The sequence below is a fragment of the Urocitellus parryii genome, chromosome 6 (assembly GCF_045843805.1).
Source record: "Urocitellus parryii isolate mUroPar1 chromosome 6, mUroPar1.hap1, whole genome shotgun sequence".
NCBI lineage: Eukaryota > Metazoa > Chordata > Mammalia > Rodentia > Sciuridae > Urocitellus > Urocitellus parryii.
This window is the reverse complement of record NC_135536.1, coordinates 94,171,597-94,188,721: the sequence shown is the minus strand read 5'-3', so window position 1 is coordinate 94,188,721 and position 17,125 is coordinate 94,171,597.

Here is a 17,125-nt window from a genome sequence, read left to right as displayed (position 1 = left end):
GTGGTTTATAGAACAAAAATAAAAATTGACAAGAGCTTTTTAAGTCTCAAATTAATTTTTAAAAATATCACTACTTAAATGTATAGGAGAATCACATAAATTTGAAATCTTTAATTTGAAATTTAAAAAAAAATAAGGTGAAATTTTGTAAGTATATACTATAGTTATAAGCAGTAAGTTTAGTAAAGTATATGGAATTGTTTTCCAAAAGGGAATAGGTTATCTAGCATTTTTAAAACATATACTATATGTAATATTCTTATTGGATTTTTTTTTCCAAAATGATGGGTAGTTTGTCTTGAACTTTTGCAAAAATTATTTATTCATTAAAACATGACTATGTTTCTTTTTCTTTTGTTTTACTTTTCCCTTTTGGTACTAGGAATTGAACTTAGGAACACTTGGCCACGGAGCTATATCCCCATCTCTTTTTATTTTATATTTCGAGTCAGGGTCTCTCCAAGTTGCTCAAGCTGACCTTGAACTTGTGATAATCCTGCCTCAGGCTCTCAAGTGTTAGGGAGAATGTCACTTAGGCAATACTATTTTGAAACTTATCTTCTATCTTAGAAAAAACTGTCATTCTACAATCACTCTGATCCAGAACAACGGTCAACCTGACCTAAAGTCCAGACCGTACCCTTTAAGGAGCTTGGTTATCTGGAACTGAAATCTTGAGAAACACCCTGTGTGACATGGAATAGTAATGACCACAAAGAATGACTGTGGGTGAGAACCACCAGAACTCCTCCCTGACAATCCCCTAGCAACAGCCACGCCACAAAAATTCCCCACCCTTCGCTCCCCTATGACTTCTTTAGGCTGTAAGTAGAAGACAGGCTTCAGTCTCCCTGGGCCTCCTCTCCTCAGGTTTCTCCTGAGCAAACCTGTGTACTGTTGAGCCACCTATCCTGTCTCCCTCATCATTTCCTTCATTGTGTTCCTTCCTTACATTTTGCTACCTGGGACTGGTCTTCAAGGTTCCCACTATGGGCAGCCCCTTCTGGCCACCCCTTAACCTGGACTTGGTTTTTCTTTCCCTCTCATTCTCCATCTCCTCCCTCTGGTGGTTCTAGTAAGGACCACTCATATTACTGGACTTCTCATCTACCACCGACACTGCCTATTGGGTGGGTGACTTCTTCTGATTCCTCTACTACTCTGGATTCTTGGAATCTCTGCCTCTGTTTCTCTCTCTATGGATACTCTTCCTCTGATAAATCCTAGCACTGAGTGAGAGAACCCCCATCACCCTAGGTGACAATGACATGATCACCTGTCATTTCCATACTTCATTCCTGGAATGACCTAAGAGAAGCCAAAATTCTTGGAGAGATGCTCCTTGATTTCGACTTTGCTCTGTCAAAGTCCTTGGTGTTCCCCGCAATCTTTTTGTCCAGCATGAGCCAGGTCCTTCAAAACCCCCACAGGACACTCCCTTGGGGTGTCTCCTAAAACACATTCAGACACTAGGTCTCCAAAACAGTCAAATCTAAGAGACTGGTGCTCTTCTGGAACACTGCCCCAATACAAGCTGGACAATGATAGTCATTGACCCAAGGATGGCACTTGACTTTCAGATTCTCCTAGGTCTTGAACTTTCTCCAACCCAATGGCAAATAATCTGAGGTCCCATATGTTCAGGTCTTCTGTTACCTCTACTCCAGGCCTTTTCTCTGCCAAAACTGCTCAACTTTTCACATTCTTCTCCTCAATGAAATAACTCCTCAGGCACTTGTATCTACTCTCCCTCTGCCCCCTTTACTTCTGATTTTGACTCTGCAGATGAACCTTCTCCCTCTCAGCCTCACAATCAAGCTCTTCTTTATTCCCATCTTCACCCCCACTTCATCCCTTCCCTCCTGACACCACACTTACTCCCACGCCCTTCCTCCCATGGAGCCCTCTGCTTGCTCCAAGGTCTTTGCCCTCTGTGAGGTGACAGGTGCTGAAGGCATTATATATGCCCACGTCCAATTTTCCCTAAGTGAACTCTCAGAGATAGAAAGATGTTTAGACACTTTAGCCTTAGACCCCACTTTCCCCAAAGGATTTCTACACATTCCTACACCCAGTCCTATGACCTTCCCTGGCATCTTTTCCTCCTATCTCTCCTCTGAGGATAGGAATTGTATCTGGTCAGCAGTCAAGGCTCACACAGACACCCTCCATCACCAAAATCCTGCCTGCAATAATCCCCTCAGAACCACAGCTGTCCTTCATCCTGACCCCAGTTGGAACTCTTAAGCCACTTCTACTGACAGAATCAAGCCAGACCCTAATTCCCTACCTCCTGGAAGGAATGGAAAAATCAGCCTTAAATATAGTCAACTATGAAAAGAGTAAAGAAATTAACCAAGGCAGTGATTAAAAATTTTGCCCTCTTTCTCTCCCTCCTTTCAGAGGCTATGACTAATATACAACCTTAACCCTGAATCAAACAAAGGCAGACTTTATCTTCATTTACATTTCATCTCCCAATCTGCCTCCGATGTCAGAAATAAACCCCTAAAAGCTGGAGGATGGACCACAGAACCCTCAGCACAAACTTGCAAAACTGGCCTTCAAGATCTATGACAATAGAGAAGAGGGACAAAAAACACAACTCATATGAAATCAGGCTAAATTCCAGATGTTGGCAGCCATACTCAGACAAGGGCCCCAAAGATCCCATAAACAGGGGTCCTCCAAGTCCCACTCCACACCTCCAGGTGCCTGCTTCAAGTGTGGCCAACAGGGACATTGGGCAAATGCCTGCTCTAGCCCTAAACCTCCCCTGGGTCATGTCCCCTCTGTCACCAAAGAGAACACTAGAAATGGGAAAGCGCACAGCGAGGCTCTCCTCTGACAATGGCTTCCAATTCCTACAGGTTCATGGACACAACAACAGACTGGCAAACATCCCTGGCTTGGCGATGTACAATCTGTCAATGGAGGACTGGCAGCCCCTGGGCTCATGGCCCCTACCACCGTCTCTCTACCTGAGCCAGGGTAACATCTGGTAAGCCTCCCTCTCTCCTTTTAAATGGAAACTGGAGCAAGTTTTTCAGTATTTTCCAGAATTTTTTGGTCCCCTCCAAGCTCCCTCCACCTCTGTTGTTGGTATTGACGGGAACTCCACCACCTCTAAACAAATGTGTCCTTTACCCTGTAACCTACTTAACACTCTGTTGTCACGCTCCTTCCCAGTCATACCCCAATGCCCAACTCCTGTCCTCGGCAGGGACACCCTAACCAAATTCAATGCTCTCATTCATTTTAGCTTTCATTGTAACCCACACTTCTCTGCCTCCTTTACCCTCTTATGCCAATTGGATGCTTTTCTTCCCCCTCCAACATCCTGTCAGCGCTCCTCACTGAGAAATTGTAACAGTCCCATTAAAATTTCCCTGCAAAATCTTGCCTCCTCCTTTCAACAATCCCAACACCCACCAGTCCCCAGGGCCTCAGAGGCCTCAAACCCATCATTATGCATCTTCTGGAGGCTAACACCCTTTGATCCACTGACTTCCCTCATAAAACCCCACTCCTGGCCATTAAAAAACCTGATGCTACTTTTCAACTAGTCCAGGACCTTTGCCTGACTAATCAGGCTATTGCCCCAATTCACCTATAGTCCCTAAACTTTATACCTTGCTCTCTCATGTTCCCCCATTGCAACTCGCTTCTCAGTCCTTGACCCCAAGGATGACTTCTTTAACCATCCCATTGGATCTCACTTCTCAAAATCACCTGGACAAACCCCAATACCAATTTCTCCAGCTAGCTAACCTGGGCAGTCCTTCCTCAGGGCTTTAGAGATGATAGCCCTCATTTGTTCAGCTAAGCCCTGTTGCATGACTTAGCTGATCTCAATCTGTGTCCCCTAGTCTCCTGTACTGTGTAGATTCTCTGCTCCTCTGCAGTCCCATGACCTTTCTGTCAAACACACTACCCTCCTTTGGCATTGTCTCAATACATTAGGATATCACACATATCCTCCTCATAAGGTACAAGTGGCTCAAACCCAAGATACATATTTAGGGCTCACTCTCACCTCCCAATTCCCAATTCATTCAGAACCTCATAGTCCCCACTACTAAATGTGATCTTCTTTCTATTCTGGGACTGGTGGATTATTTCTACCTCTGGGTCCCTAACTTTAGTCTCCTTGTTCTTCTCTAGTAGCTTCTCTACTCTGCTTCTCACGACAACATTTCCAAATCCCTTGACACTTCTCTTCCTATTAAGACTCTTTTCTAAAAAATCAAAACAGGCCCTTTCCTTAGTAAGCAATGATCAGATTATACAATCGGAGACCCTAACTCTCCAAACCACCTCTCCACAAGCTGAGTTAATACCTCTAAGCAACATAATCCAGATCATTGCTGACTCCTCCCCTTAGCCTGGATGTAAATTCTTAAACCTTCACACCTACCAAATTCCAATTGCAAAGCCTCAACCTTCTGATGCCCATATTGATCTCCAGCCCCAACAGCTGCACCTATGGCTACCACCTCTCTTTTTATCAGGGATGGATACCCTCTAGCAAACATGGTGGTTACCGCAGCCACCTCCAGCTCAAGTGAGTTGTCTCCTATCACTCTATGGCTGCCTTGACGATGAGCAAGGAATCTTCTGTGGAAACAATACTTACATCTGTTTATCCACTGACTGAACAGGAACGTGAGGGTTGGCCTTCCTCACACTACCCCTCCTACATTCCACTGTGGAGGGACCTGTATATGCTCTACTCAGACCAAAATGGCCTCTTCCTGCTATCCCTCTCCTGGTAGATCTGGGCATATCTTACAGCAGTGGGCATAGGAGTGGCAGGAGTAGGAGAAGTGGCACATAGCCTTAGAGAAATTTCAACCCAACTATTTACCCTTCGAGACCAAATAGATTTCATTGGCGGTGGTCGTCCTCCACAACAGATTAGGACTAGACCTCTTAACCACAGAAAAAGGAGGCATCTGAACCTTGCTACAAGAGGCCTGCTGCTTTTACTCTAATGGGTCTGACCTGGTGAAGAATGGCATAAAAAAAATTCAGTGACCAAGCTACCAAAGTCCATCGATACTTGTCCTCCTGAAATATGGGATGCTTCTCTTCCTTGACTGTTTTCTCTTGGTTAGCCCTTTGCCTCTTCCCAATTCTATTTATAATTATTGGCCTTGCCCTTAGATCCTTCCTGTTTTGGTTATTCACTTATTTTTTACAGAAGACCATCAATGCCACTGCTGATGAGAAGGGCCAAAACATCCTCCTGCTTCATTCCATTAGAGCTGCTCAATACCAACACCTACAAGAGTATTCTGTCAACACCCTCCTCTCCCAGCAGAGAGTAGCTTAGGAGACACCAAAGCCCCTTCTCTCATTCCATCACCCCTCTATCAAATTTTTTTTAAAAGGCAGGAATGTTAGAACTTGACTTAGGCAACACCATTTTGAAAGTTATCCTCCACCTTAGAACCACTGTCACTTCACAGACACTCTGATCTGGAACAACAGCCAGCCTGACATAAAACCCAGACAATAAATACCCTTTCAGGAGTCTGGTTATCTGGGACTGGAGTCTTGAGAAACACCCTGTTTTACATGGAACAGTGATGGCCACAAGAACCCTTCCCTGACAATCCCCTAGCAAGAGCCAAGCCACAAAAAATCCCCACCCCTTCACTCCCCTATAACTTCTCTAGGCTGTAAATGGAAGTTGGCTCCAGTCCCATAGGGCCTCCCCTCTGCAGGTTTATTGTCCCTAACAAACCTGTGTTACTGTTGAGTGGCCTCTCCTCTTTCCCTATTTACTTCCTTCATTCCTTTGTTTGGTTCTTCCTTACACCAAGGAGCTGGGATGAGAGGCATGAACCACCGTGCCAAGTTTATTTTTGTTTCTTCAAGGTGCAGGATATGAACAATCTTTGAGGTGTTTGCCTTACTTCATGAGTAACCAGAATACTCTAGTCTGAAATGCAAATCAGAGAGTGATTCACCTGGCTTTATATATTTGTGTCTGCCACAGGTTTGGTGCTCCTTGATCAGAGAGGACCACAAGCAACTCGAAGCGCTGCCTCAGTCCTGGGGAATTTCACTTTGTCTTGTCCCATTCTCTTTTCCCTCCTGTCCATAGCCACGGCTACCTCCTCCTCCCCGTTCTCTCTTAAATTTTCCTTTTAAACATCAAAATCAACCTTGAGACTTCCAGCATTTGCTCCAAACAGTTGATTTGGATGGAGCTGAATCCACACACTTTTGATTTGAAGATCTTGAAAGTAAAGGAAATAATCCCTGCTTATTATGAAAGAGGACAGAGTGTACAGGGAGGCTCAGAGCACTGCAGGGAAGGACCTTTGTTTATACAACATGTATTTCCAGAGGATAAAACCAGGCATGAAACAAAGCCCTCCCTCTGCAGAGCACACATTCTGATTGGAGAGATCAAGTAAATAATACACCAACAAATAAAAGTCTACTTGATAGTGGTGAGTATTACAAAAGGGACAAAATGTGACGGCAAGGCTTGGGAGTATACAATCATTTTAAGTAAGAAAGGGTGTCTGTGAGAAGGTACCATTTTATTTGAGACTTTACAAACTTTAGATAAATTACCCAACCTTACTGACTTTCTCAAGGGTACAATTCAGGAAAAAGTACTCGGATCTGAGTTTATTAAAGAGAACAAAGGAGAGGACAATGTATGTGGAGCGTTTCAACAGATGGTAGCTGTTACTGCTGTCATTGGCAAAATACTGTGCCCCTTTAGGATTCATGTACGAAGCCGAGGACACACTCACAGTGGGATAATCTGAGTCAAGTTTAAAAGAGAATTTATAAAACTGTGGGCAGAGTGTAGGGAAACAGGAAGAGACGAGCAGTAACTGGAGTCTAGTAAAAGCAGAGAACCATGACCAGAAGGGAGAGGAGGATGTGGCTGTTAGCCTGTGGAGGTGGAGAAAGCTGCAGTGAGCAGCCGGACCAAGCTCACACCTTCGGTCTTAGCCTTCAGAACTTGGAGGGTCCATTTTGTGCAGGACTGGATTAGGCACTGTGGGGAATTACAAAGATGGGCTAGAGATGGAATCTGCCACCAGGAGGCTTACAGCCTCCTGCAATTGCTTATAAGCAATAACATATGCACACATAATTTGACGGCAATATAGAAAGTGATAAGGATTATAGGAGATGTTCAGATAAAGACTGAGGAGTTTTGCAGGGAGTGGCAGGTTACTTCTAGCCAACTGTGGGAGAGTAAATTATCCCAACCAAACACACTTCTTCGGCATACTTCAAGTTTGTTTTTCAGAGAGACTGCAGATCTCTGCTGACACTGGAGTGGCTCTGAAAAAAAAAAAATGTCCTTTTGTAAAAAGAAATTTACATTTATCAGTAAAGTAGGTAGCAGAGGCTTTGGGCAGAATCTCCCTAGGGGCAGAGAAAAGCTCTTTTCACATGAAGAAGAGATTGGGGCCTGTTACTTGGCCCAGCCAGAGGTTGCCATAGGTGGTCTTTGGAGGGTTGCCACCTGGGAAACTTTGCATCCTAAGACAGCCCTTGCTTACCACAAAGCTCCTCTCTTAATCTTTTTCATTACTGTGGCCACCTCCCTGCTCTGGCAGCCTGAGCCCAATTGCTAGGTGTGATACAAGATATCTTATAAACTTTAACCATTTGGCCCTTTCTTTAAGTCTTATCTTTTGCACACGGCCTCTGTGCATAGGCATGTAATGAATTTTGTTTGGTTTTTCTTTGGTTAATCTCTTGCCAGTTCATTTTATAGACAAACATTATCAAAAGTTCGGAAAGAAAAGAGAAATTTTAAAACTTTCCAACATAACAGGTCAGAGAGATTGGAGTGTTTGCCCAAGACCCTAAAGAAAAGCAAGGATTAAGACATGCAGCAGCAAGAGTCAGAGGAACATTTTAATGGAGGGAATGGGAGGGGAGAAACAAGCATCTGTTGATGGGATAGTTCTATTTTCATAGGCGGCAGATAGGAAGGGCAGTTTGACAGGGCCTCTGACACATGAAAAGACTTAGCTTTTACTGTTTCTCTGACTGTCTGATCTTTACCCTGTGGCTGGTCACCTTTCCTCTTCATACCTATACTTTCTCACTCCCTCTTTTGTTGACTTTCTCTCTTTAATGAGAAAAACATTGGGTGCAAGGGCAAATGAGAGAGGTTGGGTGCTGCAGAATGTCAGAAAAGCAAGCTGAACCTAGATTTTCCTAACTCAGTCCTCTCCCAGGGATCACCCAGCAGAATGGGAAATCTTGGGGAAAAGAAACAAAAGGACCTCAGAGCAAAGACTATTCACTGCATCCCTATAGCCCATGTCTCCTGCTATTTTCTCTGTTTTCCAGAAACCCAGAGGAAAACAAACTAACAAACAGGAGAAAACAGAAGATAGTCTTTAGAGAACGTTAGCTTGGCCTTTGTCTTTCAAGGACCGGAGGCCATGTCTGCCACTACCAGTCTCAGGGAACAACTGATTCATTTCATAACTGCACCAGTGTACACCATCTGCTTTCTCATTGGCTACAGGACAGCAATACTGCCCAATACGCTAGACAGTTACCCAGACCCATGAGGTTAAGGTTTATTTTGTTTGTTTGTTTATTTTTAGTTACACATGAGAGTAGAATGTAATTTGACATATCATATATACATGGAGTATAACTTTCCATTCTTGTGGTTGTGCATGATGTAAACTTAAACTGGTTGTGTATTCCTGTATGAACATAGGAAAGTTATGCCTGATTCATTCTACCATCTTTACTATCCCAGTTCCTCTTCCCTTTTCCCCATTCTCCCCCAACCATCCAATCTATTGAACCTCCAATACTCCCTCCCCCTGCCTATTGTGAGTCAGCATCTGCATATCACAGAGAACATTCAGCCTATGGTTTTTTGGAATTGGCTTGTTTCACTTAGCATGACATTTTCAAGTTCCATCCATTTACTGGCAAATGCCATGATTTAATTCTTCTTAATGGGTGAGTAATATTTCACTGCATAAAAGTACCACATTTTCTTTATCCATTCATCTATTGAAGTACACCTAGGTTGGTTCCATAGCATTGCTATTGTGAATTGAGTTGCTATTAACATTGCTGTGGCCATGTCACTATAGTATGACTATAGTCCTTTGAATATATGCCAAGTAGTGAGATAATTGGGTCAATGATGGTTCCATTCCAAGTTTTCTAAGGAATCTCCATACTGTTTTTCAGAGCGATTGTACCAATTTGCAGTCCACCAGAAATGTATGGGTACCTTTCCCCTGACACCCTTGCAACATATATTGTTACTTGTATTCTTGATAATTGCCATTCTGACTGGAGTGAGATAAATTCCCAGTGTAGTTTTAATTTGCATTTCTCCAATTGCTAGTGATGTTGAACATTTTTTCTTGTATTTGTTAACTTCTTCTGTAAAAGTTCGGTTCAGTTCATTTGTCCACTTATTAATTGGGCTATTTGAGTTTTTTGGTATTAAGTTTTTGAGTTCTTTATATATCTTGGAGATTAATGTTCTATCTTAGGTGCAGTTGGCAAAGATTTTTTTCCCATTCTATAGGCTCACTCCACATTCTTGATTATTTCCTTTGCTGTGAAAAAGCTTTTTAGTTTGATACCATCCCATTTATTGATTCTTGATTTTACTTCTTGCACTTTAGTAGTCTTCTTGAGGAATTTTGTTCCTAAGCAAACATGATTGAGAGTTGGGACTACTTTTTCTTCTAGTAGGCACAGGGTCTCTGCTCCAATGCCTACTCCTTGATCCACATAGAGTTGAGTTTTGTGTAGGGAGAGAGCTAAGGGTCTAATTTCATTTTATTACATATGGATTTAAAGTTTTCCCAGCACAATTTGTTGAACAGGCTATCCTTTCTCCAGTGAAAGTTTTTGGCACCTTTGTCTACTATGAGATAACTGTACTTATGTGGGTTTGTCTTTGTGTCTTCTATTCTGAACCACTGGTCTTTGTGTCTATTTTGATGCCAATACCATGCCATTTTTTGTCACTATAGCTCTGTAGTATAATTTAAGGTCTGGTACTGTGATGCCTTTTATGTCACTTTTCTTGCTGAGGATTGCTTTGGCTATTCTGGACCTCTTATTTTTCCAAATGAATTCCACAATTGCTTTTTCTATTTCTATGAAGAATGTCATCAGAAACTTAATAGGAATTTCATTAAACCTGGATAGTGCTTTTGGTAGTATGGCCATTTTGATAATATTAATTCTGCTTATCCAAGAACATGGGAGAATGTTCCATTTTCTAAGGTTCTCCTTTAATTTCTTTCTTTAGTGTTCTGTAGTTTTCATTTAGAGGTATTTTACCTGTTCTGTTAGATTGACTCCTAACTACTGTATTTTCTTTGAGTTTATTGTGAATGGTATAGTTTTCCTACTTTCTCTTACAGTTGATTCATCACTGCTGTATAGGAATGAAATTGATTTATGTGTGTTAATTTTATATCCTGTTACTTTCCTGAATTCATTTATGAGTTCTCGAAGTTTTCTGGTGGAGTTTTTTCTAAATATAGAATCACATTTCCAGCAAATAGGGATAGTTTAAGTTCTTCTTTTCCTTGTATCCCTTTAATTTCTTTCTTTTGTTTAATACTCTGGCTAGAGTTTCCATGTCTATGTTGAATAGAAGTGATGAAAGAGGCCATCCTTGTCTTGTTCAAGTTTTTAGAGGAATGCTTCCAATTTTTTTCTCCATTTAGAATGATGTTGGCCTTGGGTTTAGCATAGACAGCTTTTACAATATTGAGGTATGTTCCAACTATCCCTAGTTTTTCTAGTGTTTTGAACATAAATGGATGTTATATTTTGTCAATTTTTTTCTTCAACTCTTCAGATAATCATGTGATGTTTGTTTTTAAGTCCATTGGTGATGAATTACATTTATTGATTTCCATATGTTGAAACAACATTGCACCCCGAGATGAACCCCACTTGATTGTGGTGCACTATCTTTTAAATATGTTTCTGTATGTAATTTGCTAGCATTTTATTATAAATTTTTGCAAATCCATGTTCATCGGGGATATGGGTCTGAAGTTTTCTTTTCTTGATGTGTCATTGTGTGGTTTTGGCATCAGAGTGATATTAGCTTCATAGAATGTGTTTGGATGAGTTCTCTTCTATTTCATGGAATGATATGAAGGGGATTGGTATTAGTTCCTCTTGAAAGTCTGGTAGAACTCAGCTGAGAATTCATCTGCTCCTGGGCTTTTCTTTTTCGAAGGTATCTTCAATTGCATTGCTTGAAATTGATCTGTTTAAATTTTGTGTGTCCTCCTGATTCAATTTGTGTAGGTCCTATGTCTCTAGAAATTTGTCAATGTCTTCAAGATTTTTTAATTTTATTCGAGTATAAATTTTCAAAATATGTTCTGATTATCATCTGTATTTCAGTTGTGTCTATTTCCTTTTTCATCATGAATTTTAGTAATTTGAGTGTTCTTTCTATTTGTTAGCTTGGATAAGGGTTTATCAATTTTATTGATTTTTTTCAATGTATCAACTTTTTGTTTTGTCAGGTTTTTTTTTATTGTGTCTTTTGTTTCAATTTTATTGATTTCAGCTCTGATTTTAATTATTTCCTGTCTTCTACTGCTTTTGGTGTTGGTTTGTTCTTCTTTTCCTAGGGCTTTGAGATCTAAATATTTGGTGATTTATTTGGCAACCTTCTATTCTTTTAATGAGTGAGCTCAATGCAATGAATTTTTCTGTTAGCACTGCCTTTATAGTGTTGAGAGATTTTGATATTTTTTGGTGGTATCCTCATTTACCTCTAAGTATTTTTAAAATTTCATTCCTGATTTCTTCTGCTATCCTTTGGTCATTCAATAGCATATTATTTCATATTCAGACGTTAGAGTATCTTCTATTTTTTATTTTGTCATTGAATTCCAATTTCATTGTATTGTGATCAGATAGGATGCAAGGTATTTTCTCTTTTTTTTTTGTAATTTTTAAGAGTTGCTTGTGGCCTAAGATATGTTCTATTTTAGAGAAGAATCTATGTGCTGCTGAGAAGAAAATGTATTCAGTCATTGATGGATGAAATAGTGTGTGTATATATATATATATATATATACACACATATGAATGTGTATATCTATATCTATATCTATCTGTTAAGTCTAAATTATTAATTGTATTTTTTAGTTTTATAGCTTCTTTGGAGGATCTATCCTGTGGTAAGAAAGTTGTATTAAAGTCACCCAGTATTATTGTGTTGTGGTCTAGTTGCTTCTTGAAATTAAGAAGAGTTTGTCAGGGGTAAAAATATTTATAATTTTACATCTTGTTGCTGTATAATTTCCTTAAGCAGTATGAAATGTCCTTCTTTGTCTCTTCTAGTTAACTTTGCTGGAAATCCACTTTCTCTGATATGAGGATAACAAACCCTGCTTACTTACAAGATCCATGTAAATAATTTGTTTCTTTTCATCCTTTTACTTTCAGTCTGTGGATATCTTTGCCTATGAGGTGAGTCTCTTGGAGACAGCACATTGCTGGGTCTTGTTTTTTAATATAATCTTCCAGTCTATGTCTTTTTATTGATGAGTTTAGGCCATTTTTTATTATTGAGATATGATTTTTAAAAAATTCTCTGTTATTTTGCTTTATTTTGGTGTTTGTTTATTTGGTACCAAGGATTGAAGCCAAGGGCACTTCACCAGTGAGCCACATCTCCAGCCCTATTTTGTATTTTATTTAAAGACAGAGTCTCACTAAGTTGCTAAAGACCTTGTCATTGCTGAGGCTGGCTTTGAACTTGGAGTCCTCCTACCTCACCTTCCTGAGCTGCTAGAATTACAAGTATATACAACCATGCCTGACTCTGGCATATATATTTCAATTTTAATTAATTTCTTCACTTTCACTGTTCTTTTAGTGTAGTTCCTCCCTTTGCTGGTTTTCACTTTTATTTTTATTTCTTCTTCATGAAATATTTTATTGAGTGTGTTTGTAGTACAGGCTTTCTGGTTGTGAATTCTTTTGACTTTTGTTTATCATGGAAGGTTTTTATTTTATCATCAATTCTGAAGCTTAATTTTTCTGTGTATAGTATTCTTGTGTTTGTTAGGCATTTTCATAATAATGTGCCTTGGTGTGGGCCTGTTGGAATTTTGTATATTTGGGGTCCTCCTTTGTTTGATTTTCCATATCATTCTTTAGTTTTGGGAAATTTTCTGATATTATTTTATTGAAAAGATTGTGCATTCCTTTCATTTGTATCTTGGAACCTTCATTTACCCAATAAATCTTAAATTTGTTTTTTTCGGGTTATCCTGTATTTCATGGAAATTCCGTTCATGGTCTCTTATCTTTTCTCCATGGTCAAATTTGTTTTCAAGGTTATATATTTTGTCTTCATGGCCTGAAGCTCTATCATCCTAGTGATCTAGTCTGTTGATGATACTTTCAATTGAATTTTTAATTTGGTTTATTGATCCCTTTATTTCAAGGATTTCTGCTTGTTTTTTTTTTCCCCCAGAATCTCTCTTTATTGAAATGTTCTTTCATTTCCTGTACTTTTTCTCTGATTTCACTCCTTATACCATCCTTTAATTCTCATATCATTTTAACCATGTGCATTCCAAACCCTTTCTCTGATATTTCTTCCACTGTGGTGTTGATGGCTTCTGTTATTGAAGTACCTTGGTTTGTTTGGGGCAATTCTTCCCCAATTTTTTTATGGATTTTTTTTTTTTTTTGGTGTGTGTGTGTATGTGTATACCCATCTAAGAATATCAGTCTTAAAGATTGATACAATTGGCAGTAGACTTTCTACCATATGGTCTCATTGTATCCCTGGAGCTTTCTAGTACTTCACTTTCTGAGAAGCTGCCTGATTGCTTTCTTCATTTCATGGAATAGTGAGGAAAGAGACCTCCCCTATTCCACCATCTTGAAAACTCCCCAGTGAGTCTATTTTTTTTTTTTTTTTTTGGTACTGGGGATTGAACCCAGGGTTGCTTAACCTACTGAGCCACATCCCCATTCCTTTTTGTGTTTTATTTTGATACAGGGTCTCACCAAGTTGCCTAGGGCCTCCCTACATTGCTGAGGTTGGCTTTCAACCTGTGATTCTACTGCCTCAGTCCCCTGAGCCACTGGGATTACAGTGGTGGGCCACCAAGCCTGGCTTGGGATGAAGGTTTGAGAAAGCTTTATGACATGTACTGAAATCACCTGTGGTTTTGATTTTTGTTTCTTCATTCACCATCAAAGCCCTGAAGTAAAAAAATTCAGTGCACTGCCTCTCACATAGGACTCTGTGTTCTCATGAAACTGCAGTAAACACTCAACGAAAGCACGTGGAATGCATGAAAGTTGCGAAAGAGTCTCTGGTTTGGGGAATCATCATAGTTACCACACTAAATGTGCTTTAATTGCCCGTCAGTATCTTTCTTCCTTCCTCCAGTAAGCCTTTTTACTTCCATTCCTCTGCCCATTGTAGAGAGAAATAATACTTTGAAGTTTTGCATCTTCAGCTACTAGAAGACTAGATATGGCCCATAAAATGCCCCCCATATATAGTTGTTTGAATGAATGAATGAATGAATGAATGGTTAAATCACTGAATAAACATTCCTGTCTTCTAACCATGATTTAGAGAAACAATGGAGGAAAATGAGGTTGTATCTTTAAAGCCAAGTTGGGAAGGGCTGTGTACAAGAATGAGGAGGATTTTTTTTTTCATTATTTATTCTTTTTGCTTCAGGGAATGACAGAAGCATTTTAAGCAATCAGGGAGTGATTTAGTGTTCAAGGCTGTTTTAGTAAGATCATTCTGATAGTTGTGTAGAAGATCGATTACTGTAGTGATAAATCTCATGTATGTCTAAGCCTTTGTTGTTTTCTAAAAGTGACAATGGAAACGTTGCTGAACAAAAGTCTTTGAAATTCAAACATAGGTGCATCTGTCTTAATTCTATTGTTCACTAATGGAAAATAAATATACTTTACATGATCCAAGGGTGCACATAGTAGAAAACAAATGTCCTCATGAGACTAATATAAGCTGAACATGTTCCATTATTTAACATTTTCATAAAGTAAAAACTCATCAGGAACTTACAAAACTATCTTCAACTAATGTTCCCATTTCCATTTTTTAATATCCCTCCAAGGAAAAAATATTATTTGATTCTAGTAACCCATTAAATTCTTGGACATCCAATTGTATGACTTTGAAGCTATTCTAACATTTGAAAAGTTAAACTTTTAGAAGATGTTGTTTGCTTCTTCCCTGTGAGGACCTGGTACCTAACAGTAACACTTTGGCATGCTCTTTGGATCGGTCACTCAGGATTTGCTCGGTCAGCATTAACTGAAATGGGTTGGGCTGTAGCTGGGGTGACTTAGACGCATCTATTTGTTTTTGCACCTGTAAAGCCATCCAAACACCTCTTTGTTAACATATCATCATAAATATTGATTATTTCCTGTGATGTATTATATATGACTCTAGATTCCCTACAACTCTTCTACAAAGCAGTGGCATCTGTTTCCTTTATTCCTTGAGGCTGACTGCCTTTGACCAAAGGAAGCAGCAGATTAGATTTTGTGTGATTTCCAAGTCCTTGCTTAAAGAGTCCTTGGAGCTTCCATTCTTTCTCTTGCAATGCTTGGCATGCACCACCTTCTAGACAATGTGAAATCTTATGAAAAAGATGAGAGATCTCATGTGACCATAGAGGTCCCACTGTCCCAGACATCCTAGAAGATACATCAGGTCATCAGCAACCAGCCAGCCTTATAGACAACTCTGCAACTGACAGACTGCAAATGCTCATGTGAGCCAGTCAATGCTAGGAGCAGAGGTGACTGTCCCAACTGAGTCCTGCTTAAATTGCCAACCTACATAATTGTGAGAAATAATGGGTTATTGTTGGTAGCCATTAAATTTGGAGATACTGAGGATAATCCTAGATGCGACCCTATTAAGATTCCCATTCCCTGGTTATTTAGGCAAGTACTGATCTAGTACATCTATGATGGAAATGTTCAAAAAGAATGAAATCTCCAAGTCTGTTGACCTTAAATATGTTCCTTATGTTATTTTTAAAAAGTGCTCAAGTGAAAATGTTAAAAACAGTGATTTTTCTCAGGCTAGAGTAGAAGGTAAAGTCCTAGAGATTCAAACAATATGCAAGATTTGATATGCAAGATTTGGTTTAAAGATGGTGGCACATGCTTTTAATTGTAGTTACTTTGGAGACCAAAGCAGGAAGATTGAAAGTTTGAGATCAGCCCTAGCAAATTGGTGAGACCCTGTCTCAAAATATAATTAAAAAAAAAAAGATGTGGTTCGGGGAAAGAATACTTTCCTAACATGCCCTGGATTCAATTCACAGTACCATCAAAAAATAAAACAACAACAACAACAAACAAAAATAGAAAACAAAAAAGATGGAGAGAGCCTCATGACAAGAAAAATGGGCAGCCTTTATAAGCAAAGAGCAGACTCAGGGAGCAGGAAGATGGCAGGCCAGAGGGAGGCAGCCTTCTGCGTCTCTCCGTGATCCAGATCTCACCTAGTTGGAATACTGCATCTCTGAGAGTGTTAGAGGACCCCTATACAGCTGTTCTCCGCAGAAATTACCAGCACTGTGACCCGCACAAGGCTCTGAGCTTCAGCATTTGTGTAGGACTTTGGACCCCTGGCTCCTGACACCCAAAACTTGAAGTTGTAGCCAATGCAGGGCTCATGAGTGCCTTAGCAGATTCATCTATCAGCACCTCTGCAGAACTCCCAGACATCACTCGACTCCCACACAGGTCAGTCAGCTGCTATCTACCCTCTACATCATTGCCTGGCTCTCCTCACCTCACCAGACACACTGGTGCTGGAAGCAGAGTGCCTCCATCTTGGCTCAACTTCCTCAGCATATTTGGTGGGGGCAGCTCCCAGATCAGATCCCAGCTGGCCAGATACCAGTTTTCTAACACCCCCCTTTCCCCAGTGGCAGTAACCCAACACAGTAGCTTCCCAATACAAAACAACTCTCAGTTGGACAGGTGTGTAGTGTGACCAGGGCGTTGTCCATGGGAGGCCCTGTGTGAGAGTTTCCTCAGTTGGGAAGTGTTAAGGAACAGGAAGATGAGCTAC